Source organism: Melanostigma gelatinosum (assembly GCF_949748355.1).
Source record: "Melanostigma gelatinosum genome assembly, chromosome: 16".
In the NCBI taxonomy this organism is placed as follows: domain Eukaryota; kingdom Metazoa; phylum Chordata; class Actinopteri; order Perciformes; family Zoarcidae; genus Melanostigma; species Melanostigma gelatinosum.
Window position 1 is genome coordinate 11,140,739 of NC_136649.1, and position 25,678 is coordinate 11,166,416.

At 44.2% G+C, this 25,678-nt stretch overlaps 1 protein-coding gene across 1 annotated transcript in view; it reads right to left on the reverse strand.

Annotated features, from left to right (window-relative positions):
- The window catches only part of grin3ba (glutamate receptor, ionotropic, N-methyl-D-aspartate 3Ba), a gene marked incomplete at both ends in the record, with an annotated part of 66,473 nt that overhangs the window by 30,394 nt on the left and 10,401 nt on the right, over positions 1-25,678 (reverse strand). The window lies entirely within an intron of this gene.

Below are 25,678 nucleotides of genomic sequence, written 5' to 3' on the forward strand. Positions count from 1 at the left end.
AAGGAGCCAATGATTCGCATCTAATCTGCAACATCAGAGTTGACTTGGCAAGGCAACAGTAGCATCCCCACTGCAAACACTGGCTTGTTTCACACTGTTCCAAAGTGGATAACACTGTTGTCCTTGAATGCAGCTCACAGATGGACCTCCCCCCTCCTTCATTTGGGGCTTCTATCCATTTTTCATCCCATCAGTGCTCCAGGCAAGGTTGGGGGGGGGGGGGGGGGGGAGCCTGCTTTTATACAGAGAGCCCAAAGTTTAGCTTAACGTGATTTAAGATTTGCACCAACTCATTGAACTGGGATGATAGGTATGCACTACACACTATGCTCATTAAAGAAACCTCAGGCGTACTTATTATTATTATACTTTATTACATAAGCAAAAGCGTGTGTGCAGACGTACACCACACACACACACCAAACGGCATGCACAAACAATACTTCATTAAATATGGACATATGCTGTAAATCCATGCACATGCAGTGTTTGTCGAGAAACTTCTGGAAGACACACTCGCACACATGTGTGTCTGTAGATGAGATACAACCAAGGCCACAGGCACTCATTCAAATGGAAATATCCCACCCGGGAGTACAAAGTAAACAGAAGGACCCTCTGCTGAAAGTCCTTGAGTCCCTTAAGAGAGTAAAAGAAAATATTTGACTGAAGTCTGCAAAGACACGGCTGAATTAATGCAGCGTATGTATTTATCCCCCCTGAGAAGCTGGGCGTGTGTGTGAAAATAGGCCTCTCTGTTTGAACTCAATGGGGGGGGGGGGGCAGAAAGGTGGTGGTGGGCTGTTGGTGAGACGGAAGCAGGTGGCAGCGACAAATAGAGATAGGGAAGAGGTGCATGCTACAGGTGTGAGCGTTGTTAAGGCCACAACTTCTGGACACAGGGAGAAATCGCCCCCCCCCTTGCAGCCATGCTGTCTCAATCGCCTCCAAAACACAACAGCAGGTTAAAGTAAAAATCAAATGGATTTATTATCCAAGAAGCATAAAAACAGTTACAAACCGAATCACACAATTATTAACAAAACAAACCTATATATATAAAATCAAATGTGAGATCCAATCCGAGCCACCCAGAAGGCTGGTCTGCCTCCTCGGTGGCCAGCAGAAGATCTGAAATTCCCCCGTGCTTCAAACCCTTTGTCCCCTCAAAGTTGCATTCCTCAGCTCATCGATCAGCTCACTGATTGGCTGAAGTCCAACAAGCCCCACCTGGGCCTATGCCCCATTGTCCTAAACTTCACACCTCTCCCTGCCACTTTCACACCACCCCCACTCCTGCACATTCCTCAAAGCCCATCTCACAGACACTGAATGCATGAAATAAAACTTAAAACCCTCACAATTCCCCCTTTACTCACTCTTCAGAGTGAGTACATGAAACAGTTGTATCCATCAATGCATCATCCACTCATAACTGGTTGCCCTGTATATTAAAAGCATTTATAACAGTTCTCGTGTGGCATTGCTAAAGTAAGTACAAGCTGTTGAGGGAAAAGGATTATTCTTTACACATAGGTGTCATCATGATGTGTAAGCAGAATAGGTGTTACAAATTACATGCTAAAAACAGCAGACAACACATTGTGCCTCTAAGGTCACATAGTTCTGGGTGTTTCTTCGTCGTCCAATGGTGGGGAATTTGCTTTTCACTTCAGTTGAGTCTGTGAGTGCAGTGACTGTTCAGGTAGCTCGTTCTCGTGTGGGTGGTGAAGAGAACTGTCCATGACACTGCTCAGCTTGCCAGTGCCTTTGTCCTTTCCGGTTGGGGGTTGTGGAGTGGTTTGGGGGAAGGGGGGTTAATGAAGCCGCTGTCTCAGTGGGTGTAACCAGCTCTGCTGCCAGGATCATCGGTGTTTTTTAAGTCAGTGAATTGAGTCTGACTTGCTGCCAGTCAGACATGTCCTTTCACACCATTCCTGGTCCTCGTACCAGAACACATGTGCAATCCCCACCTTTTACAACTCAGATTGTGTGGGAGACAGAGAAACAGAGACAGCAGTATATTTTGTCCAACAAACTCATTATACATTTCACCTCTCTCTTCTCTAAGCACACTCCAAGTTGATCACATTTTAATTGGCAAAAACTGCCTTTTTCAAGGAACCCCAATTTAGTCCACCCTTATATTTGCCTCTGGTTTAACAGGCTATTTATTTTTTCGCTGTATTCTCCATATCACATTGCGGGACTCTAACCCGGCCTCTCTGAGGTCTTATTTAGCGTGGGACTCCAACCCCGCCTCGGGACTCCAACCCGGCCTCTCTGAGGTCTTATTTAGCGTGGGACTCCAACCCCGCCTCGGGACTCCAACCCGGCCTCTCTGAGGTCTTATTTAGCGTGGGACTCCAACCCCGCCTCGGGACTCCAACCCGGCCTCTCTGAGGTCTTATTTAGCGTGGGACTCCAACCCCGCCTCGGGACTCCAACCCGGCCTCTCTGAGGTCTTATTTAGCGTGGGACTCCAACCCCGCCTCGGGACTCAAACCCGGCCTCTCTGAGGTCTTATTTAGCGTAAATTTCAGGAGAATGCACTTTTCCAGCTACAGGTTACTCTGCGGTCTTTCTCTGTGCCCAGATGCGGCCCTAAGGGTCTATGCGGTCCGTGAACACTTTCGGCTAAGATTACCAAAACAGATTTTTATTAAAATGGCTCTGCTCACCTTTTATTCGTGTACACTCCGAAAGTATCCGCGGTCCCACATCCCCGTCTTAGAGTTCGTCAAGTCCCATCTGGGGTGCCAAATTTGTTAAGGCCACAACTTCTGGACACAGGGAGAAATCGCCCCCCCCCCCTTGCAGCCATGCTGTCTCAATCGCCTCCAAAACACAACAGCAGGTTAAAGTAAAAATCAAATGGATTTATTATCCAAGAAGCATAAAAACAGTTACAAACCGAATCACACAATTATTAACAAAACAAACCTATATATATAAAATCAAATGTGAGATCCAATCCGAGCCACCCAGAAGGCTGGTCTGCCTCCTCGGTGGCCAGCAGAAGATCTGAAATTCCCCCGTGCTTCAAACCCTTTGTCCCCTCAAAGTTGCATTCCTCAGCTCATCGATCAGCTCACTGATTGGCTGAAGTCCAACAAGCCCCACCTGGGCCTATGCCCCATTGTCCTAAACTTCACACCTCTCCCTGCCACTTTCACACCACCCCCACTCCTGCACATTCCTCAAAGCCCATCTCACAGACACTGAATGCATGAAATAAAACTTAAAACCCTCACAGCGTTATTCAGCATAATACTGCCAGGAATGAGACAAACATCATGTATATTTTGTCAAAGTACCCCGAGAGCCCAAAATGTGACGATGAAAGATCAAAACAGAGCCCGAAGGCAGCTGGAGGAATTAGCATGTAAATATGTATCTGCCCTTATTCTACGTTTCTCTGTGTAAGATCCATCTACGGCATCTATCCTTTTAATATTAATGTAATGTAATGTATGCTTCTGAATAAAGTATGCATAAAAAGAAGCCCCCAACACGAGACATGGTGAACAGCAGGAGAGTGTGAACCGTTAGTGAATACAGCTCAGAGGTGCAATCTTACAAAATATATCATTGTCAAATTAATTGTAATAATGATCGTCTGCGGTACATCCCAGAGCCGTGTCAGCTGTTTTTGTCAGCCTCATTTCATCATTTCTCTTTCACTCACAATAACTGTAAACTCGCTTGACTTTCACAGAGATTCTTTTACAATTTCATTTGCATTTGGGGCGTTTAGCCAGCGTCTCTTATCCTGAGTGACTCACAATGAGCACAACGTCGGAATTACTTCAAGAGTGGGGACGTGAGAATAATAATAAGGAGCAGTATAGAAGTTGTATTTGTAACTTGCTGCTGTTAGGACAGGAAGCAAATCAGAGTGACTATAGGAGGAAGATGTGGGAGCCGTGATGTGATTCTGAGGAGATACGGTGATTTTCGTAAAGGCATGAATTCCAGCACATGAAATGAGGAAGCACTCTGCTATTTTGGCGGGGGAGGAAGGACTTTTTTCAGAAGTTCTGTGGGCAATCAAACGTGACAGGCACCAAAGTGGACCCAATGAAAAAAAAGCACTGGAGTTATTGCCTATTACAACTGCAGTCCCTTCTTGACTGCATCTGAATGTTTTAGCACAATTAATTCCAATGATGTATTTGAGCAATAACTCCCAAGAGAGCATTTTCTGCTGTGCTTATAGGTACTTGTGATGTACTTAAAAAAAAAAAAACCCTATAATAACAACTCCAAACGCCATCAAGTATGAAAAACCACTAAAATGTTTGAGTAAACACAAACCTCTGCATGGGAAATTCTCTGAATACCTTTCAACTTGTGTTGGGTTTAATATCAGGCTCATACGGGGTGTGTTACGTCCTGCGTAGCAGCGTTTGGACTTTGTTTGGACTGAGAGAGAGAGAGCCTGCAACTGTTTGCCAACTTGTATTGTTAACTTAAATGAGGCCAATGCAGCGCCGGGGGTGTCAATGCTAGAAGTGCTTTGGCAACAAAAACATACACGGTGGTCAGCCAAAAAAAGTTGAACTTGCCTGCCGATTGCTGGGTTGATAACTGGTGTGCCGTGTTTAGGCAGTTGATGAGCCCATTGTTTGTTTGATTTTTAACACAGGGCTGTTTTTTCGTATGAACGCATGCTTTAAACAGGTGTAAGCGTGTAATAATTGGTGCCATCTCGCAGTGAGGTGGCAGATTGCAACCAACTGAGACTTCTCCCCTGTGCCAAGCATGTAGGTGAACTACGGTGGCTGCCGTGAAAAAACGCAAAACCACGAGAACCACAATGGCCCAAATTCGACCCAGTGTTTGGTTTGTCCGCTCTGGGCTTCTGTAGAACATTTATAGAAACAAAGCAAATTTAGCTATTTATAAGGTAACGAAAACACAACGATTCTAAATCTTAAAGGTGATTACACACCAAAGAAAGCATACTTAATAATATTATTTCCCATTCCTGCCACACTGTACTTTTAAGCTGCTAATCTCAAGATTGCTACATCACGGAACGATCACAAACAGGACGTCTTTGACCGAAGGTGACGTGGGCCGGCTGCTCACTTCCTGAGCTACAGCCACTGATGCCAGCTCTTGGAAAGCCCCAAACAGCCTACTGACAGCTAGCTTCTGTTCATTTCTCGTAGTCATTGCTCGTTCCTTGGACACACATACTCACACTTTACGTTCTTTATGCCGTTTGCCACTCATTCTCAAAACAGACTGAAACTATTTCTAATCAAACAATGACAAAATCCTACACGTAGCATCCTTAATTTGTCCTACTCTGTTATTCTATTCTGCATTTTTTAATACTTAATATTTTTGGTTACTCTGCTACTTTGCTAATTGGTGTGTCTTGCTGCTGTAACATACAAATTTCCCCCTGGGGATAAATAAAGTACATATCTATCTATCATCTATCTTCAGTATTTCAGTGCAACAAGAAAACGGTGCATCACTCCAGCTGAATCCAGCATGTCCTAAAGAATAAGCTGGCAGCATCAGTGTTTATCCCTGTGACACACTAGATATAATGCATGCGCGTGTGTAATGTATGCATATTTGTCTGCATACTTGCGAGAATGCTTATGACAGATCTTCAGGTCCGCTGACGCCGTCTGCATAAATTTGTATTTGTTTTTGACATTCTGTGTTTTCGCCTTGGATCGGGGTCAGGACCGACTTTGTGATAGCAGTTTTCGGACATTTGAATTTAGAATGTCATTTTATGGTTTTTAGCAGACCTTAGATAGATAGATACTTTATTTCAGACTCGGGGTCCATACAGACAGATACATGAAAAGACAGACACAAACAATAAAAGTACATAGGCCTAGCAATGCCTTACAAAGAGACAGCTGGACCAATGTGAATTTGTACATGAGATTTCTTAAAACTGTTTGGAAAGTGTTGACTCGTGCAGCCACAAACATTTCACTAGCACTACTCCATCTCGGTCTCTTTAACAGTATTCTCATGGCGTCATTGTACGTGACTTGAAGTCTCTGTAGACTCTTTGTTCTGTAGTTTGACCACAAGTGTGCAGTGTAGAGTGGAGTACAATATGCTCTGAACAGAGACATCTTCACTCCATCTGTACACAGACCAGACTAACGTGAGAGACTGTTTGCTTGTGCAGACATCATACGACATTGCCTGGAAATGTCGTTATCATCAGACATGTGCTCTGTTAAAAAATGACCAAGATATTTGACTTCACTACAGACACCAAGATTATTGTCAGACAATTTGAAGTCAGGGAAGTTTAGACATTTGTCCTCTTTAGTTCTACAGATCAGGATAGCACTCTTACTGGCGTTGTATTTGATGTCATGTTCCACACCGTACACAGTACATATAGTGAGGAGCTGCTGAAGACCAGCACTAGAAGGACTAAAGATCACCAGATCATCTGCAGACATGATGTGATTAACCAGAGTATTTACAATCATGCACCAGTATTACAGGCTTTCAGTTGCTTGGCCAGATCATCAATATACAGATTAAACAGAACTTGTCTGACACTATTGCAAACCCCAAATGGGGCTGACACACTTTTACCCCATTTTACTCTCATACTCTGGTGCGCATACCAGTAAGCCAGAATTCTCACTGTGTATGTGGGGACACCTCTTTGGCTCAGTTTAAAAAATAATTTCCTATGATTAACACGATCAAAAGCTTTGGAGGCATCAATAAAACACATAAGAAGTGATGAGTTTTGACCTCTGTATTTGTTTACAGTTTCCTTTAAGGCATATATACACAAGTCAGTGCCATGTTTGGCTTTGAAGCCCAACTGGGTATCTGTGGAGGTGATGAAGTCCTGTATTCTGTCCAGCAGAATTCTTTCTAGGACTTTTGACAGGACGCTGGCCAAAGCAATGGGCCTGTAATTCTCTAGGCTACATACTTCACCAGCTTTGTTTTTAATGACTGGCACTAAGAGAACAGACAGCATTGAGTCTGGTAACAAGCCGTGAATCATGAAGCCAGTAAAACAAATAGCGAGGAGAGGAGCTAACCTCGGACTAGCATATTTAAGGTGTTCAGCAGTAATATGGTCTAAGCCACTTGCTTTGCCTTCAGACAGTTTGTTGATAGCTTGGTGCACCTCATATGATGTAATTACCATTCACTCATTACTCTCAGAACTGTCCACGCTGTACAAATCACTTTTGATGCAGTTAAATAAGGTGCTATAATGCTGTCGCCATAACTCAGCAATGTTGTCTGTTCCTGAAATTCCATCTATAGTGCACCTTAAGGAACATGAGTCCAGTTTTGCTCTCTAGAGGAATGCTAGCAGTATATATATATTTGTATGTTGTCACAGTCGAGACAAGATAAAGGGCGGCTGGGCTGTCTGTAACTGGAAAGTTTGCAGACTATTGGCACTTTCCTCTGAAACACAGTAGCATGTCTCTTTTCAGTGTTCGGGGACTAGCTGGCCTCAAAGAGGCTGTCTAAGTCCAGCTTTACTGCTCAGGTCAATCCAGACCCAGCTTGATCTTTTACACAGGTCTTTTTCAGGCTTGGTTAGGAATGTAACTGATGTTTCCTCCAAGCACCGAGACATTTCCAACCCGTAAGGACCTCCAGTGTGCTTACGTGTGTGTGTGTGTGTGTGTATTTTTGTTTGAATGCTCTTATCTTTTTTCTCTTCTCAGGTAAAAGCTCTATCCGTAAGCATGGGTTTATAAAAGACTCTGAACTAAGGATGCAAGATAAGCACAGCTTATAGGACTGTCAGCATTATTCCGGTATGAAAAATGAAATCCATACCTCTTCTCACACATCTGCAAATTAGGAGCCTTGAACTGAACCCCTGCCTCGGCTAAACAAATCCGGAGTGCTGTTTGATGTTGTGACCCTAAGATTTTCAGGCCTTCAAATAAACTGCACGTGCGCACAAACATGCACCGAAAGTCCCACGGACTGACAGCAGACAGGCCCACATGCGGTACGCACCGGTGCGAGTACACGCAACTACAGTACAAACACACCATGGTGTGAATACTCGAGCATAAACCCGGAGGGATCTGTGAGCAATGTGGAGTAAGCAAACCGACAGGAGTGCGTTGAATCAGAACAGAAGGGAGCAGCTCCCAGTTTCTAAGCGCATTCCTTATTTAGGCCTCCATAAGAAAAGCATCAACACTTGGAAGATGTGCAACCAAATACACGATGCCAAAAAAAAAAAAAAAAAAAAAGATTTCCCTGTACAAAGAAGGAAGCACAGAGAAAACAACAGCACCTGCAGTTTCAGAGCTTATTAGAAGTTGGAGCGGAAAATAAAGAGCTGGGACTTGTGTGTCTGTGTGTTGAAATGTTTAGGTGGAGGTTGAGGGAGCACTAAAGAGGCCAAACACGTAAGCGCTCCTCACATCCTTCCTCCACAGCTTCAGGCTAGGGATCTCTTCAACTCGCTGCAGCTTGACACATTGCAAATACCCCCTGTAGCCCCGGTCGGGCTTACTATTGCAATCGTTTGCATCAAGCAAAGCGTCGGTGGCGATAGCGGGGGCATGCTTCGACTTGTCCTCGCCAACACCGTGGCGTGGACCTCTGCCTGAGCGGCTGCTGGGCTTCCTATTCAGTCCAGAAACAAAGCTCACCGTCAGGGCAACACTCCAAACAAGAACACTTCACTGAACACATTAATATTTCAGGTGAGTTGGCTCTGTGCTGGGTAGGATGGAGGGCGAGATGGCGAGAGAAACAGATGGAGCGAGATTGGTGAGTGAATGTGAATATATGTTTGAGATGGAAGACGGGAGAGAAATTGATATGTGGTTTAATATCCGTATTTATGGAAGGACGGTTTTTGCATCTGAATGTAGGCGGAAGGAGCGAGAGAGACGGTGATGGTGGTGTGTGCTTGTGTTTTGAGGAAGACAGAGAATGATCAAATACCTGAGATGAAAACTGAGCCTATCGTAACCTGAATGTCAGACTGAAATGTCACAGCAGATGAGGGCTCACATGCACGCTTGAAATGATCTCAATCCAGCCTGAGCAAATGTGATTTAACCTGCAGTGCTTCTGTCAAAAGGAGTGAAAACATACACAACTCATACATCATGAATAAAGAAACTGTTGAACGTGTGTAACTTTTTCTGACTTTCCCTCGCGGTCCAAATAAACACCTGTGATTGAATAGGGCCAGCCAGAGTTGTTTGCATCGTTAAAGAAAGCAACACTGGGCAGCACTCTCTTGGCTAACCAAGCTGTTTTGCCGCGCTGTGTAATTGTATGCAAATAGCATTGTTTAATTTTCTCCCAATTTCCTTATGTCTCCTGGCGCTAAGTGTAATATGTGTGACTTTAATCTTACTCAGCCATGCTGCCAGAGACTGGAGCTAAGCCTAGTGGGAGAAAGAGGCTGCTGCTGGTAGACACATCTGCAGCACAGGCGCAAACCACGCACACGCACACACACACACACACACACCAAACCGCAATAAACACAACGGCAGGCCGGGGCAGAAAATCACATTTACGTGCTCACACATGTATGAAAGTATGCCACACACTCGCACACGCACGCAAAACACAACTGCGAAGCAATCAGCCACTTAACACCGCAAATGACGGCGGTTATTTAAGCCTAACAGCCTGTTGGCTCAGAGAAACAGAGTGATAAGTATAAATACACACTATTAGGCGCCACCACAGGACTGGCCACAGATTGAAAGAGGGGCTGAATCTTGTTTCACCATTAACAGTTGACGGAGATGGAGCCGTGTCTCTCCGATTGTCACCGCCTAGATTACATTTGCAGATACCTTTACTCGATCCGATTCCGCCCACCATCTCCCATAGAGTGATGGAGTGGAAAAGTAAGTACCCAGGAGATGACGAAGCGCGATGAAACAGCAGGCATATAAAAGGTATAGCACACTTTGAATTAGGTTTGATTACAGGGAAATTGTGGCTTGACGGTTACGCTGCTTGAAGCTGTGACAATTTGGTGCCTGCCGGAGGTACGAGTGTGTTGAGTCCATTAAACATGAGGACCTTGTTAGTTTTCCCGGTGGTGTGGCGGGTCGGCAGAGGGGGGTTTGTACAGTAACATCGTAAAAACACCATTGTGGTCCTGAGCGATTGTGGGAAAAGCCATAAAAGACTTGACGGGCCATGTTTCCTCTTTTCCTCCGAGCTCGGAGTTTATGGGGGGGATCATTCCGAATGGGAGGAAAAGGCTGAGAGAAAATGGGATTCGCTCGTTTTGCACATCGCCGTCGAACCAACCGTAACGAGGTGCATCTGTTTGTGTAGCTGTGTGAGCACAAACGAGCATTTGTGAATGCGTTTACAAAGTATTTGTCCGCCCATGAGTGTGAGAGCTTCTTCGAGAGCATTTGTGTGTGTGTAAGTGTGAATGCCTGTGATTTACAAACCATCTGATGGAATATTGTTCTCAGCATGGTTTCAAATTAATTTGAATGATCAAGCCACAGAGCACACCAGCATTTTCCTGCCTGCAGCAATGCAAGCAACTGCAGAGCAGAGAGAACCAGATAACTGCACACACAAACATGTGCACACACACACACACACACACACACACACACATATAAAGAGACACTCAGACTGACTGATCACATCCTCAAACCAGCCAAGTGCTCTGGGCTTTGTACATTATGGGGAAGTATTTGCCACACAATTTCAAGTCACAATCAAATGGCAATCTGGAGGGAATTGATGAAATGCAAGCGCATATCAAAGAAGCATATCAGAAGCATACTTCCCTGCTACTCTGTAGTGAAGAGTAAATGAAGTAATCCAGTGCAGAGTGCTCACTTTCATTATCAGTTGACTTCTGATTTAATGAGCCTCCGCGGGCTTGCGAATGTTCTGATGTCATCAATAATAATCAGACAGAGGAAACAGCAGGGGGACTGAATGTGCTGTTCTGGACTGGTTAGTCAGGTCTCTCGTGGGCCAATGTTGGTGCAGAGTGCACTGCTAGCATTGGTGAAGGTTGTCATCTCAGCACGCTGCATCGGCGCCTCTTTTGTCGGGAGCTCCTTTGATCCCCTCAGTTGCAGAGATACAGGCCCACAGCAGGAATATGCTGAATGGATTCATGTATCATCGTCCTCCCCCCTACAAACAGCCCCCTGCCCCCCCCCCCCCCCCACAACCCCCCACAATATTTATGATCATAATAGCTGCTGTTATTTATTAAAGAGAGCGATTGTTGTCCTTGCTCAATAGACAATGTTGTTTTCTCTGCCGGGGAGAATATTGTCTGTCCTTTTGGTGTGGCCCTGTGTGTGATATGAGGCGGCGCACTCAATGTGATGGTGATTGATTCCTGTGTTGAACAGTGGCGAGAGGTACAGCGGTAGACTAATCTGAGTTATGATTGCCACTGTAATCGCATTTCCTCCCCCGACTCATCCATCCACTCCACAGTAGCACATACATGGCGCATTCTGATTACGCCGCACATCTGTCAAACACGAATACTGCACGACGGAGCGGCGACGTGTGCCTGTTCCTTTCTTGAGCACCTTCCCGCTGGTTTTCCATCACAATGATTTTCTAGATCATAACTCTCTCTCCCTTCCAGCGGTGCAGTTTTATCTTCCTCCCTCGCCGACTTGCTAACCTGCTGGAGGTGGCGTCAAGCATTTGCAGTAATCACGCCATCACGTTGGAGGTAAAATAAGCTGTTTCGGGTGGCGCAGAGGCTGTCTGGGTAGAAAATGGCCTCTTGCTGGGTTCTAATTCGACCAGCAGGCAGCTGGACCAATGAGACGGCGACATTATTTAGTTACCGATAGAATGATACCGACAGTTCCCTCGGTGCAGGTGCAGAGTGGCGCGATGTCATTAACAGTCAGCCCACGGGGAGCATAGCCGCAAACAGAAACAACTTCAGGGGGGACACATTTGTTCAGAACACCCCAGCGGTGAAAGCACTGCCATGCCAGTAATGAGGTGTCTAGAGCTTTTGGCACCTGGTGTGTGTCAGAGTACGTGTGATATTTCTTCATCTTGGAGTGTGTGTGCATTTTTGTGCGTGTTTGTTTTAGCGAGTGCGTCCGCCCGGATGTGTGACCGAACAACTTCTTAATGGAAAAGATCTCTTTGCTCCGGTGGTGTTGAATACCAAATCTCAGAACAGACTTCCCAGGAGTAAAATAACACACCTAGAGAGACTGAAGTCATTTAGGGCCAGTGTGTCTGTGCGAGGAGTGTGTGTTGCGGCAAGTATCTGTGGGCGTGAGAGGGGGTATGTGGGTTTAAGGATGGATAGGCTTGCGGTGAGTAAATGACCTGCCTTGATTTAGCCTATCAGGCTGAGCTCTCCACCCAGACTCGCTGATATCCCCTTTCATCCATCTCTATCAGAGAGAGATGACGGAGAGATGGAAAGGCAGGCCGAGAGAGACCGAAGACATGGTAATGCACAGAAGAGAGTGAACGATTTCAAGTGCAAGAGCGAGCATAAAGGGGCTAATTAAAGACGAGGGGAAAAATTTGGTAGCGACAGAGCCAGAAGAAGTGAACAAAAAGACTATTAGACTCCAATCTGAATCTGGGGTACTATGTATGACAAACTGCACCCTGTCAACGCCAGAAGTGCCTCTCTAATGTGACTGTGACTGCCAGTCGATTTGGGGGCTATTTGGGGTGAGTTGATTTGGAGCAGAGATGAACATGTTGTTTGGCCTCCGCCCACTTCTGGTGAGGATATAGAATATGTAGAGATTAAGCATTTCCTTCCAAAGTGGCGTACTTAAAAAAGGATGATGCCAGGCATCAACGTGAGGCCCATTTTAGATGAGTATTATCAAAGACATGAGTCATCTGACTACCTTTTAGCAAATTGTTTTGCTTACTCTATGAATATATAGCATTTTGCAGGAGATGAAATGCAACAGTAAAATGTCCTTGTGGTCTGCAGTTGCTGTATCAACCCAATCCCCTGTCCTGTGTACTGTACCCCACCTATTTTGTTCTCAGCGCCAACTTTGTTTTTTGGTAAAAGGCTCGAGGAAATGGCTCGGAAAGTCATTTTAAATGACATGAACTCTGTATTAGAAAAGCGGGGACAAGGACATAGATACAGATGCAAGCGGTGTGGCTGCGCTAAGATGCCACAGAAGGAAAATCCCAGTTTGTTACAACCTGGGTCTTATTATTGTAGTTTGGCCCATTATTTCTGTTATAAGTTATAAGAGTGACCCTTCGCCAAGTCCCGTTCCTCAAACGAACACTTGCCAATCATAGCGTAGCATCGGCCAGCAGCTTCAGCCAGGGTCTGACAACTATCCCGCCCTGCTTCAAAGACTCTAATGCAGTCATTTTACATTTTGTTCATCTTCAGGCTGGTTTTGTGGATTTCGGTCTAATCATGGTTAAAGGTTTTGTAATAGTGATACTTATTACAGGGAGAGGTTACTTAAAAACCTGAGCTAACACTTGCGTACGTTAGCACATCATTAACTAGCGTTAGCATTTCTATGCTACACTAGCTACTGAAGGTATACTGAATGTAAAAAAGTGCTGCTTTTGTTTTTTAATAATTTTAACGGTGAATAAAGCACTGGCTTTACAGGAACAGTGTTTATATTTTCATTTTTTTCTGTCTAGATCACCATGTGCCTTTTACACTGTGATCTGTAAGCTTTAGCTGCTATCTTTAACTTTTTACCCTGTTTTCGCTGCTAAAATGCATATTCTGTCTGCTTTTGCCTGAAATTGCCTTTTCATTTATCCAAAAATTAGACAATATTTCTTCCGGGAGTGCCGTTAGTGACAGTGTGGGTCCGTAGAAGCTCTAACAGCTTGACGGAGCAGCCGCGGGGGCAGGGCTTAGTGAAGGGTCAATATTACTCTCCAAAGTAATGACGGAGATCGGTTTATACCCAATACACACAGTTTAACCCAACCGACTATTTTGTTTGGTCAACCTGACCTGGCAGTTTGTTGGAAACCGATATGATCGACCCAGGTTGTACGAAAACAGAATTTCCCTTTGAGATTAGGCTCTACTTTACTGGCCTTCCCTTCCAGACACATAGGAAAACACAAGGCATGTCCACATGAGTTTGGTGCTTCTGGGCCGGTCATTCCCTCAGTCTGCCAATAAACTGTGCTAATGTTGTTCGAATTAATACCTTTCAAGAGAGGATTACTTGCCGTTGCTGCTGCAGCACTAATTCAAGATAGATGTACACATTTTTCGACAACAGCTACCATTGTACTATCTATATTTAAACTTTATTAACGGCATGGTTTGCTGAGCATGCAAGTTCTTCTACAGCAACGCACTGCTAGATACAGAGTTATACATTTACACACAGTCAGAGCTGCACGGTGCATCCTAATAACCTTGACAGTAGGAAGTGCCTTGCCCAAGGACAGTAAAGTGGACAATTATAAGGGTTAGGAAAGTGCACATTCACTCCATCATACTGTGGGATTCAAACAGTGACCTTGGCTGCCAGCTGTTTGGCCTGTAAGCTACTTGACTATGATTATGCATGCCTCACATACTATGTTTTTCATCAGAGACCAAACTGCAAAACATAAACAACAGCAGCACAGCTGTCAAATGCAGATTTCAAAACGCAGTAAAGCCTTCTCAAGAGGAAATTATTTGGTCCCGTTTCCCTCCCTTGGATAACAGTGAACAGTCATATTCTTTGCAGGTTGCTTGATTATTCATCCAAGAACAGGGAGGAGTGCAGCTCACTCACGGCTTATGTTAATCTCCGGGTCAAACCTCTGTAGAATAAGGTTCCCCTTCATGCTATGTCAACCTTGTGATGTTGTTAAGCAGCAACATTATACTTTCTGTGGCTGTAATAAAATAGTTGGCCAAACGTCCCAGTAGTTACAGATACTATCAGATAACTAAAGTACAAAATTTCCTTTTTTTTTTGCAGCCACAGTTTTGTGTGCTCTTATCCTCCTTCCTGTCAAGAGCCGAGCAGTGAATCCTTGCCTACTCATGTGCAGTTCTTCCAGTAAGTCACACCAGATTTGTGCACCATCAAAATGCATGAATGGTAAATGTATCTGATGTGTTCAACAGGATAATACGCTGTTGCTATACTCACTTAAGGAACCCATTAAATAAACAAGGATTTCTTTCTTCCAGGGCTTAAGTGGTGTAAGTGGAGAACTTTGCACTTAACATAGCCCTTGAGCCCTTTTTTCCTTGTAAATATGCCATTAGTCATTTTGATGACTCATCCACCATATAGTGGTTGAATTGTATACAGCAACTACCTGGTTTGTTGTATGTTTTGGTAATTTATTCAAGCAATACTCCCCATGTAAGCATAATATTAGCGTAATTAATAAAAAGGTACTAAAACCAGATTCACATAAAGCCGTTCAATGAGAAACGGCCTCAAGACTGATACAAATTCAGAAGGTGCACAATGACCTTTTTCGTTTTGTAATATTGTTTAGTCGTGCAAATTTGTCATCAGTGAAATTGCCAAAAACGATGTAATCTACAAAGAGTTTCCTGGGGCAATTGGAGACCCCAGAGGTTTTAGCCAACAAGCATATTTTCTGATTCGATTTTGTACAGTACAGTCCAGTTGCCTTTTTCAGAGTCTTTTTTTTACTGAGACACGGTTTTGGAAGGCTGCGTTGCGTTGGATGCAGAGTCTAGAAAACACAGAAGAGAATGTTCTGGCAGAATCTACATGAGCCTAAGCCAACAGGAATTGAAGACCCCCTCATTTATTTATAAATATAATGACTATACCATTGTCGGGCATTTGGGCTCTTCCCTTTGGGCTGTGGAAAAAATAAGTCTGTAATCTAGCTCTCTGCTACCTCAGTTTCAGTATTAATTGCTACATCAAATAAATGGGGCACATCTCTGCACCAAGTCCTAATCACTTATCTGCCATTAGTGCTTCTAGCCGGGGGGTATAATTGGAGCAGTTCGCAGTCGTGGAAAATAACTTGGTGTTGTTATCAACAAAGGCGTAAGGGTGGCCCACTTGGAGCGAAGCAACCATTGTCAGCTCTGATCAAAATATAAGGATTAGATGGCAACTGATCTGGATGTACAAATGTGTATGACTCTATGTGAGTGTGTGTGAGAAGCAATGTGCCAGGGTGTCTTTGATGTTTGCGTGACTGTGTGAAAACGCGTCAAAACTCTATGTGGAAGCGTGTGTGTTTCTGCTCGGGCGTGTACGCTAAAAGGCAACAGACATCATCCAGAAACAAAGTCAGCCAGCGATAAGACCCAGACTCGCCTCGGAGCCAGAGACCCAGTCCGCCTCTTGACAAAACCCAGTGATAACTACAGCACGGCCGCTCAAAGCTGAAGAGCAGCAAGAGAAAAGGGGAAACTAGAGAAAGCAATAATCCTTCTGTAAATGCCAGGTCAGAGTTGAACACTCTACAAAGTCACCTCCAATTTAGATTCATAAAACAGATTGCCTGCGTCAGATCTTCCTCAGTAGTAGGGGTGGGGGAAAAACTCGATACAGCATAGTATCGCGATATTTTGCGTGGCGATATTGTATCGATACACGGACGCAAAGTATCGATCTTTCATTTTATAAACTTTTTTTTTTTTTAGAAAAATCAAATCAATTACAGTTATAGAACTCTTATATCCTACTTATATAAGTTATAGTTCATATACTGAGTCCACACGTTTGCATTTAGTTAAGTTGGATGATGTAGTAATACAAACAGTTCAGTTTGTCAGGTTCATGCAACATTTATGACATTGTTGGTCAGTCTGTCTGCTTGACAATCCTATTCTGCTGCAATAAAAATGATTGAAGTGAGATGAACAGACTGAACACTTTATCTTATTAGATAAAACATGTTGACACAGTTTTCCTTTGGGGACATCATTTGAAGTTGAAAAAAGTAATAAATCGCAATATAGGCCTATGTTATCGCAATACTCAGAATATCGCAGTATCGTGATAATATCGCAGTATCGTGATAATATCGTATCGCGGGATCTCTGGTGATTCCCACCCCTACTAGGTAGTGGGACATTTAGGAGCCAAACTTAATTTCCTTAGTTGGCAAACACCTCCTAAATGTGTGATGTCAATTGGGAGGGAGCAGACGTGTGACGTGTGTGTGTACATGCGTGTGCTGTGCGTAGGTCAGCGAAACTACTATGGTCTATGCTGACATTTGACCCCATTCTGTTCTAACTGAATGAAAGCAATATACACTGATCTGTGGATGTCCCCCTCCCCCACCCTCTCTCTGCAGCAGCAATTTTCAGTCTCAATTAATATGAAGAGCTGCATTGCAAGCGTTGATTGATGTTGATTGAAACATGTAAAGGGCATCAAAGACAATGAGCGCTGGCTTGAGAGCCAATACACACACACACACACGCACACGCACACGCACACGCACACGCATTGGGCTGTGTAGATCGTCTCTGCTGTGTGTGGGTGTATATGTCTGTCAGCTTGTGTGCATGCCAGATTGTGCGTCCCCTTCCACTCAGTATGCCCGAGGAGCAACACATAATTTACTAAATATCACAGATAATCGTGTCGAGATTAATTATCTCATTTTGATTAATACTTAATGTTTAATTAACTGAACTTTAGGTCTTCGGCTCCCCCTGCATAGCAAATAGGCTTCTTGTTCAGCGTCAGGTACAGCTAGTGGGCATGCCGGTGAGGAAGTGGGACAGATTTCACATTAATCTCCTGGGATGATATTTGGGGCGATGAATAATTAATATTACCCATACAAGATGAAGAATAACAAAATAAAAATAGCAGAGTGCAGAATGTGAGAGTGTAGGTTTTGAGATTGTGTGTGTGCCTTTTTCTTCCTAAAAACATGTCTCTGCTACCCGTATCGTACATGTGGGTGTGCGCGGCACGCTCTGTCGAATATGATGCACATACAATAAAAGGTGGGAGCACTTCTGAGTGTGCACATCCACATGCCAAAAGCAGGGGAGATTATGCCAACACTGTGTATAGTACGCATGTGTGAGCGCATATTATGTTGGCGATTATACGCTCCTCTTTCTATCTAAGGCATTTCTTTGAAGCTTAGGTGGGTGTACGACACAAAGTAACCATGGAATTGACACCCAATCCTGTTGGCCGGTCCACATCCAAACGCAGCACTTAAAACAGTCCTGGACTCAGAATGAGAGCCTTTCCAGTAATAATCCATCAATACAAAGTCCCTGCTTTTCAATGTATATTTAATTTCATAGCCAGGATATGAAAGCAAACAGTGTCTAACATTTCTCCCCCCCCCCCCCCCCCCCCTCCTCACTTCTCCCAGCTGGCATACCCTGCGTCGGTCTGATAACATGATTTCACGCGAATGTGACATGCTCCTTGTGTTCTGATGTGTGCATCTCGCACTCAATTCCCATCCGTCCTTCTTCTTCCTTCACCCGCACACCGACCCCACCTGACATTTGTAGGACGGCTGTTCAAAGGGAAAATGTGCTTCGTGGCAGCGGCAGGTCGGTGTGTGTCTGTGAGGGGAAAAGGGTGGGGAAGAAATCAATGTCCCTGTGGGTGTGTCCGTGTTTAGGAAAGGTAAATGGGAGCTTTGAAGGGTAGTGTAGCATTTGGGAGTACTTTTAATATCAGATTAGGCATCTGACAGATGAGAGAGTAAGAGAAAAAGTGTATGTGTGTGCGCGTGTGTGTGGAAAACTACACCCTTGAGAGAGATACGGAGTGAATGAAGATAAAATGACATTTATGGATCAGAACTTCACACGCCTTACATTCTTGAACATCAGGCAGTCTGTCCTTTCCTTGGGACTAATCTGTCACCTAAGCTAGGCCCCCGAGCTTGAAAAAAAACTAAAAACCAGATGGTAACGGTGCGCTGTAAGAGTATTTTTGTTCCCGCAAAAAAAAAAAGAAGCCATTTCAGAAAAGTTTCTTTCTTTTCAACTGTGAATTTTTCCGGGGAATATCAACCAACCATGCACGAGCTTTGTCGTATTCACCCTGCTTCATGTTCAGAGTTTGGCACTTTCACACCAGTCCTCTTCCATCCTCCGCCACTTTGCTTCAAAATAACCTTACAGTGTAGCCTCCCCACATTTTCCCAGCAGCAACCATCCAAGCCTGCTTCTTTAGTCCTTTAGGCTACGGCAACTACTTCTTTACGGAAGCGTGGGCAAATCGATCTACATAGGGGTTTAACGGTACTAGGGCCGATATGGGACTCTTTTCAGAGGGTGTGAAAGGTTTTGAATGAAATATGAGAACACCACCACTGCTTCATTTTCTGTTTTTGGACAAAACATGGAATGATGGGAGAGCAAAATCCACCATTTCCAGCTCGAGAGGTGGGGTGACCATCTTCTTCGTTACACATACACAGACTGTGTGCAAGATTCGACACATGAGAATGAAGAATCCGAGGAGGAAGAACATAACAGACAAACGGCCTTTGGCTGTGCCCACAAAAGCTACTCAACTGGCTGATCCGATGTAATTTTGGACACATTTCAAATTGATCAAGGCTGCGCCTCATCTCCCCCCCTTTAATTTTTATATAATATAAATAGTATAATGTTAACCATGTTCTCTCCGTCTCAGTTTAACATTTGCAAATTAGCACAATTAAATACAAAGTGCATCTGAGGCTGATGGGAATGTAATTAGTATTTGGCAGCAAACCAAACTTGGGCAAAATCTAATTTTATGTAAATATGCTAGAGGAACAAAAGGGGGTATTGGGGGGCTGTTTGTATCAAATTTCATGGCAATAAATCCAATAGTAGTGAAGACAAATACGAACGTCAACCTCATGGCCATGGTAGAGTGAGTGTCAGGGGAACACGAGTGTTTGAACACATTTTCATGGCAAGCCGTCCAATATTGATTGAGATTTTCCAGTCTGGATCAAAGTAGCCATGGGCGGACAGGTGGACATTGCCGTCCCGAGAGCAAAGCTGTCACTATGGCTAAAAACACACATAAATAACAAGTTAACATGCATGTGAGTGACCTAGAAGATCAATCAACTGATCAATTCATCATCAGCCAAAAGTCTGCTTAGATTTACTGAAGTCCTGAAGTCCTTCTCCGAAGTAGTTATAAAACCGTACGGACCATGCAGGTTTTGGCATAAAATTCATGCCAAAACTCAACTGCAGATAACGATATCATTCATCAATCCCGCCATCATGACAGAGAACTTCTGCCGAAGTGAACTTCTGGTGGTCGGGTTTTTACAAGCCAGTGAGAAGGTGGCAGCCGACTAAAAATAGCCCTGCAGCAGGGTCTCATAAATGGAAAGGAGAAACAGTGAAGGGGAACAAAAAGAAAAACACACACACAGCCAAGTGGTGATTTCATTTCCCTACCTGTCATAACGCGGCTAAATAACTCTGGTCAGGGTATTACAAGTGCGGGGCTCGCCCGGCTCTGAACAGCAATCCCATGCAGGTGGGAAATGAGTCGGAGGAAAAGAGAGGGAAGGAAAACGATAAGCGGGAGAGAGAGAGGGAGGGCGAGAGAAACAAAAACGGAGAGTATGGTGAGACTGATAGACCAAGAAGTGGATGCGGAGGAGGGGAGAGGAAGCGGGGGAAAAAACAGAGCCGGAAAAAGGAGCGAGGAAATATGGACAGGCACAGGAGAGAGGACACGTCTTAATGAGAAAAAGAAGGATGGAAATGAGACAAGGGATAGGAATGGCTGAAGGAACAGGAGGCGGTCCTGCTGTGTGTGTGCTCTTTGATGAGCGCACACACACACACACACACACACACTGTATCCCAGTGAGATAGCCTTTGGCAGATGGAATCACACACACTCCTATAACTATGCAACTGTCCTGAAACACACACACAGGTGACAGTTGACTTTCTAAAGCTAGAGTTCATGGGCAAGGTTACTTCCTCAGCAAAGTTTACATTCTGTTTCTCTCTCTCTCTCCATCTCACACAGAGAGAGAGACAGAGAGAGAGAAATACTCTTCTAGTGATTGCAATCTGCACCATTTGCACGTGTGTGACAAACGGCAGTGGTTTCCTGCCAAGGGAAAGATAGATACTGTGTGTGAGAGAGGGAGAAAGAGAGAGGTGAAACATAAAGAGGTGTGGGAGGGGATACAACAGAGAGAGAGAGAAAGAAAGAGAGAGAGAGAGGACAGAGAGACAGGAGAGCGACAGACAATGACCATGAGGGGGAAAAAAAATGTTTTCGTATGTGTGCCAGAGCAGAACCGTGACAGGACATTGTTTACTAATAAATGACAGCATTAGAGTGACAGTTGTTAACATCTGTGCACATAATGAACAGGGCAGGTATCATAGTTAAAAAGGTATCCCAGCCTTCCAGCCAGGATGAGAGAGCATGATCCGAGTATATTTAGGCTTCAAGGACACTTGATTGAAGTCATAAAAATGAAAGATGACTTGTTGGAACGGAGTCACTGCGGAACCTCTCCCTCAACTTCTCATCCCCTCCCGCCTCCATCTTTCCCTCCCTCCCACAACCCTCTCCCCCCTGTGGAGGCTTTATCCTGCCAGAACAGTGCCTTCACTGTAACCCACAGAGGTAGAGGCAGGGATAATTGAAAAAGTTCCCACGATGGGATTTCGGCGAAGCGGATAAGGGTGGAAGCTGGACGTTAGCTGCACAACAAATATACCGGGGAAAAATGTGTTTGTGGTGAGAGTTTTTCTCAGGAAGTCGGAGGAGGAAACTGAGGAAGAGAGACGGTTTCTGTCCTGAGTGAAAGACGGAGAAAAAAAAGAGAAAGAAAGAGAGCAAGCAGATAAATCGAGAGTTTGTGTGTGGTAACAGGGTAAGGGAGGGAGAGGACGAGAGAATGAAAGCTTTATCTTATCTACTTTAGCCATCGCTACTGTCCAATGGCTCGGAGTATAATATCCACTTATGCAAATGCATCCACATCGCTACTCCCCTGATACTGTGGAAGCCCGAACAACATTTTAACCAAGTGTATTTTTTGTGTGGGCTTGTGTGTAAATATTTCTGCGTCTCCGTGCGCGCTCGGCTCAATGCAACACCCCGGGTCCGTGTGTAGTTTGTGTGTGCAGGAAAGTGCTGTGCCAAGAAATACACCAGCACCCCCCCCCCTCTCGCTCTCTCTGTCCATCCCTCCATCCACACATTGCTCCACTTCATCCCTCACTCTCCATCTCCCTGCAGACATCCCGCACCCTGTGTCCTTATTTTTCCTTCCATCTTTCTTCCCTCCTGCCTCCCCCCCCAACCTCCCTGCCCCCTTCTCCCCTTCCATCTCCCCTTCCGTCTTTTCACGGCCTCCCCAAATGGCTTCAGATCAATCAAAGGCACTCAACAGAGTTTGTTAGCGAGCCACTGTTGTGAGAGAACGAAGCCACGCACCCAAGGGGTCTGGCTGCCCTCATAATTAAATAGCTGGAGGACTGAATGCTTTCCTCCCGAGGACCTCCTGCACTCTCCGCTGACAATCTACCTCGGAGCCATTTGTGCCGCTGCAAAACTAATCACTTAGGGTTGTGCAATCTCAGGCATGCTACGGAGACACAACCAGCAATATTGTTTGGTTTTGGAGAACATCCACTGTTAATAAATGCTCACGGAGAAGCAGCTGATGCTGATTTGAAAGCAGGGTTAACCCAACTGGTTGCCTGGCGAACGGAGGGGTATGCCGACGAAATCAACAGTCGATAGGACGACAGCTCCACGTCTGGGAACCGTCAATCACAAAGTGATTTAGATGAAGCAGGAAAATAAGTTGTGTGTGCTGCGATCAATATCTCATCCTTTAAGTGCCAGCAAGGAATTACATTTGACCAGCACTCCTTATAGCGTACAGTTTGACATGTAGAGTACACTCAACCAGACCAGGTCACCAATGCAGACCGCAGTAGGAGTATTAATCGCCAATGCTTTTTAATCCTTTATGAAAAAGGGTTTTTGCTTTCAACAATTTTAAGCAAGTTGTACAGTTAGAAATAAATTAAAGCTCCAACTAAAATGACGAAGTCAATCGTGACAAACCCACAGAGAATGATTGTCTACAATCGTCCTGAGCTGTACGGAGCTTTTTAGCCTTTTTTAGCTCATTGTTTTGGCTTTTCAGACCCTCTTTTATTGCTGAAAACAGTCAGTAAAAGGTCTGATAAACCAACTGTACGCTATACTTGTCCAGCACCAATGGGCAGACAGACAAAGTTGGAAACTAGCTGGTAAACATAGTGCACACGTCCAGCATCTAAAGAGACACATATTTGTCTCAGGAATTGGGTGTAAGCAAAGACGGAACAACAAAAGTGAAGATTGGAAATATATTATAAAACACAAGATGAATGCTAATGTTGCTCAGTGTTTGCAAGACCAATCAATGCAGCACTAAAAACCCGCATTAACATAAAAAAAGATGTGATAAAAGATTTGTTGCACTCAGTGCTCGATAAATCGCAGTATTTCCCCAACTTGGAACGAGATCCAACCTTTTACACAACAGATGGAAGACACGACTGGAATGCACACACTTCTTAACACACATGGACCACACCAAACATTTGTTGCATCCAATATTATGACAAAAGACACACAAAGCCCACAAACAGTAACATTGGCAGAGCACCGCCATTGGCTGTCGACCCTAAGCTCAGCACTGCTGCAGTCATGATGGCCTGATTGAGAGTGACAAAGAATGGACAGAGAACTGGAACGGACCGACTGAACACGTCCTGGTTTGTCAGGCAGCCTTTAACCAAAACTGACAAGGCGGCCAATGAATGCTGCAACTGTAATACGCTGCCATTTGGAAAATTAGCACTATTAAAGTCTGGAAGTGACTGCTGCTGGAATGTCCAAACCAATGATTGCTTTGCGGAGTCATAAGCTTCTGCCAAACAACAAAGAAACCAAAAAATAAACTGGACAACCATGTTCACCAGTGGCCAGATGAGAGGAAGTCCCCAGTCTCCCATTGACTTACATGTAAAACACTATTCATTCAGTTGTCACAATAATTCAAAGCATGAAATATTATTTGAATGCTTAATCTCTTAAATTATTTTTCGCTGCTAGCTGGAGAATTGGGATGAGTATTCAACATTGAAGCTACGTCGTGCAGAGTAATAAATGCATAATGTCTGATGTAACGTCACGCATCAAGCATGCAACTGGCTTACAGTGATGTTGATAGATATTCAATGCATTTAGTCACCTGGACCCACGGGTGGTCATTTGTGTTGGTCGCCAATATTATGAATTTTTTTGGGACAAATATCGAAACTGTATGAATTCAAATTAACATTTTATAATATGTATAGTTATATATATTTTTCATAATCTAAAAAGAACATTAAATGTGACTACATCCATAGAAACCTAAATAAGCTACCGTATAAATTCCACAGTTCAAACGTTTTCCTTTCACTCACTGATGAACACATTGGGGTATAGTCTTGCGTGAGAAATGTACACAGACAATAAAACAAAAAGCTTATTTCGACCCGGGGCCTCCCCAGGACAGTCAATTATAATCGGGTCAGCATCGACATTACAGCATCAATCAGTGACCACATGAGTTTATTTACTTATATCAAGTTTGCAACCTTGATTGTTGAAATGAGGAGTGGTGTGGATGCAGTAAGGGGAATTAGTCTCTCCTGTGATTATTGGGACTGTGAACACAGGATCTTCTCCGTGCAAGATAGATGCTCAGAGGGTCAGAACACGGGCACTCGTCAGTGGATCATTTCTTTTTTGACAGCAAGGTTTGTTTTCTCATTGTCTATGATGACGAATGTTGTTCACAATGTAGCATAGTGAGTTTACTGCTTACTGAGGACGCGTAACCGGCAACATCATTCGATTTACTGATCACTAATAATATTCCAGCACCGTGGCCCTTTTTGGACATGGAGAGGTGTGCATTCTACATCGAAAAAGTACAAAGATGCTGAAGGCTGAAGAACTTTAGTTTTATACTTTTTTCCCAAAACTCAGCATCGAAACGGATGGAAAAAAACATTTTTAAACTACTGTTCTGAATGCCTTTTCCTGATGTTGACAGCTGGGTGAAGAATGTCACGTGGGTGACACTCACAGTGCAGCAATGTCTGTTCCATTATCACATGCTGTACAGCAACCATTTTACATAAGAAGTCCCACTGTTAAAGTATAGATTTGAATCCCCTAGTCTGTGACCAAAACTGAGATATCTCCTCCGTAGTTCAATTTCATACCTGACAACTTTCTCTCAGTAGTCCTCACCGGCGAGCAGCATGACAAAGATATCACCATCCAACCATTTTGCCCAGCTGTCCTGCTTGAAAGGGACCTTTCAACCAAACTATTCCACCCGAACGCCTCAAGGCCAGTCCACTCTGCCAGTGTGTCACGACTGAACAAAAAATAAACAGCAAAAACACAGCCTGACACCAAACTGTCATACCCTCATGTTAGTCCACTCAACTGCTCATAAACGGAACAATAAACACACATTGCCTCCCAGCCGTTTCACAAAAAAAACAATCCTGTGCTTGTCCGTTCCCGTTTCCTCAATTAAAAAATCTTCACTCTGTTTTCCTCGCCTGAGGTAGTTCAGAACTTATTGATTCTGTTCAATTCTGTACCGTTTCCTGCTGCAACAGCGTATTTACAACACCAGAAACACTACATTCGTGTTTGTCATCCAATAT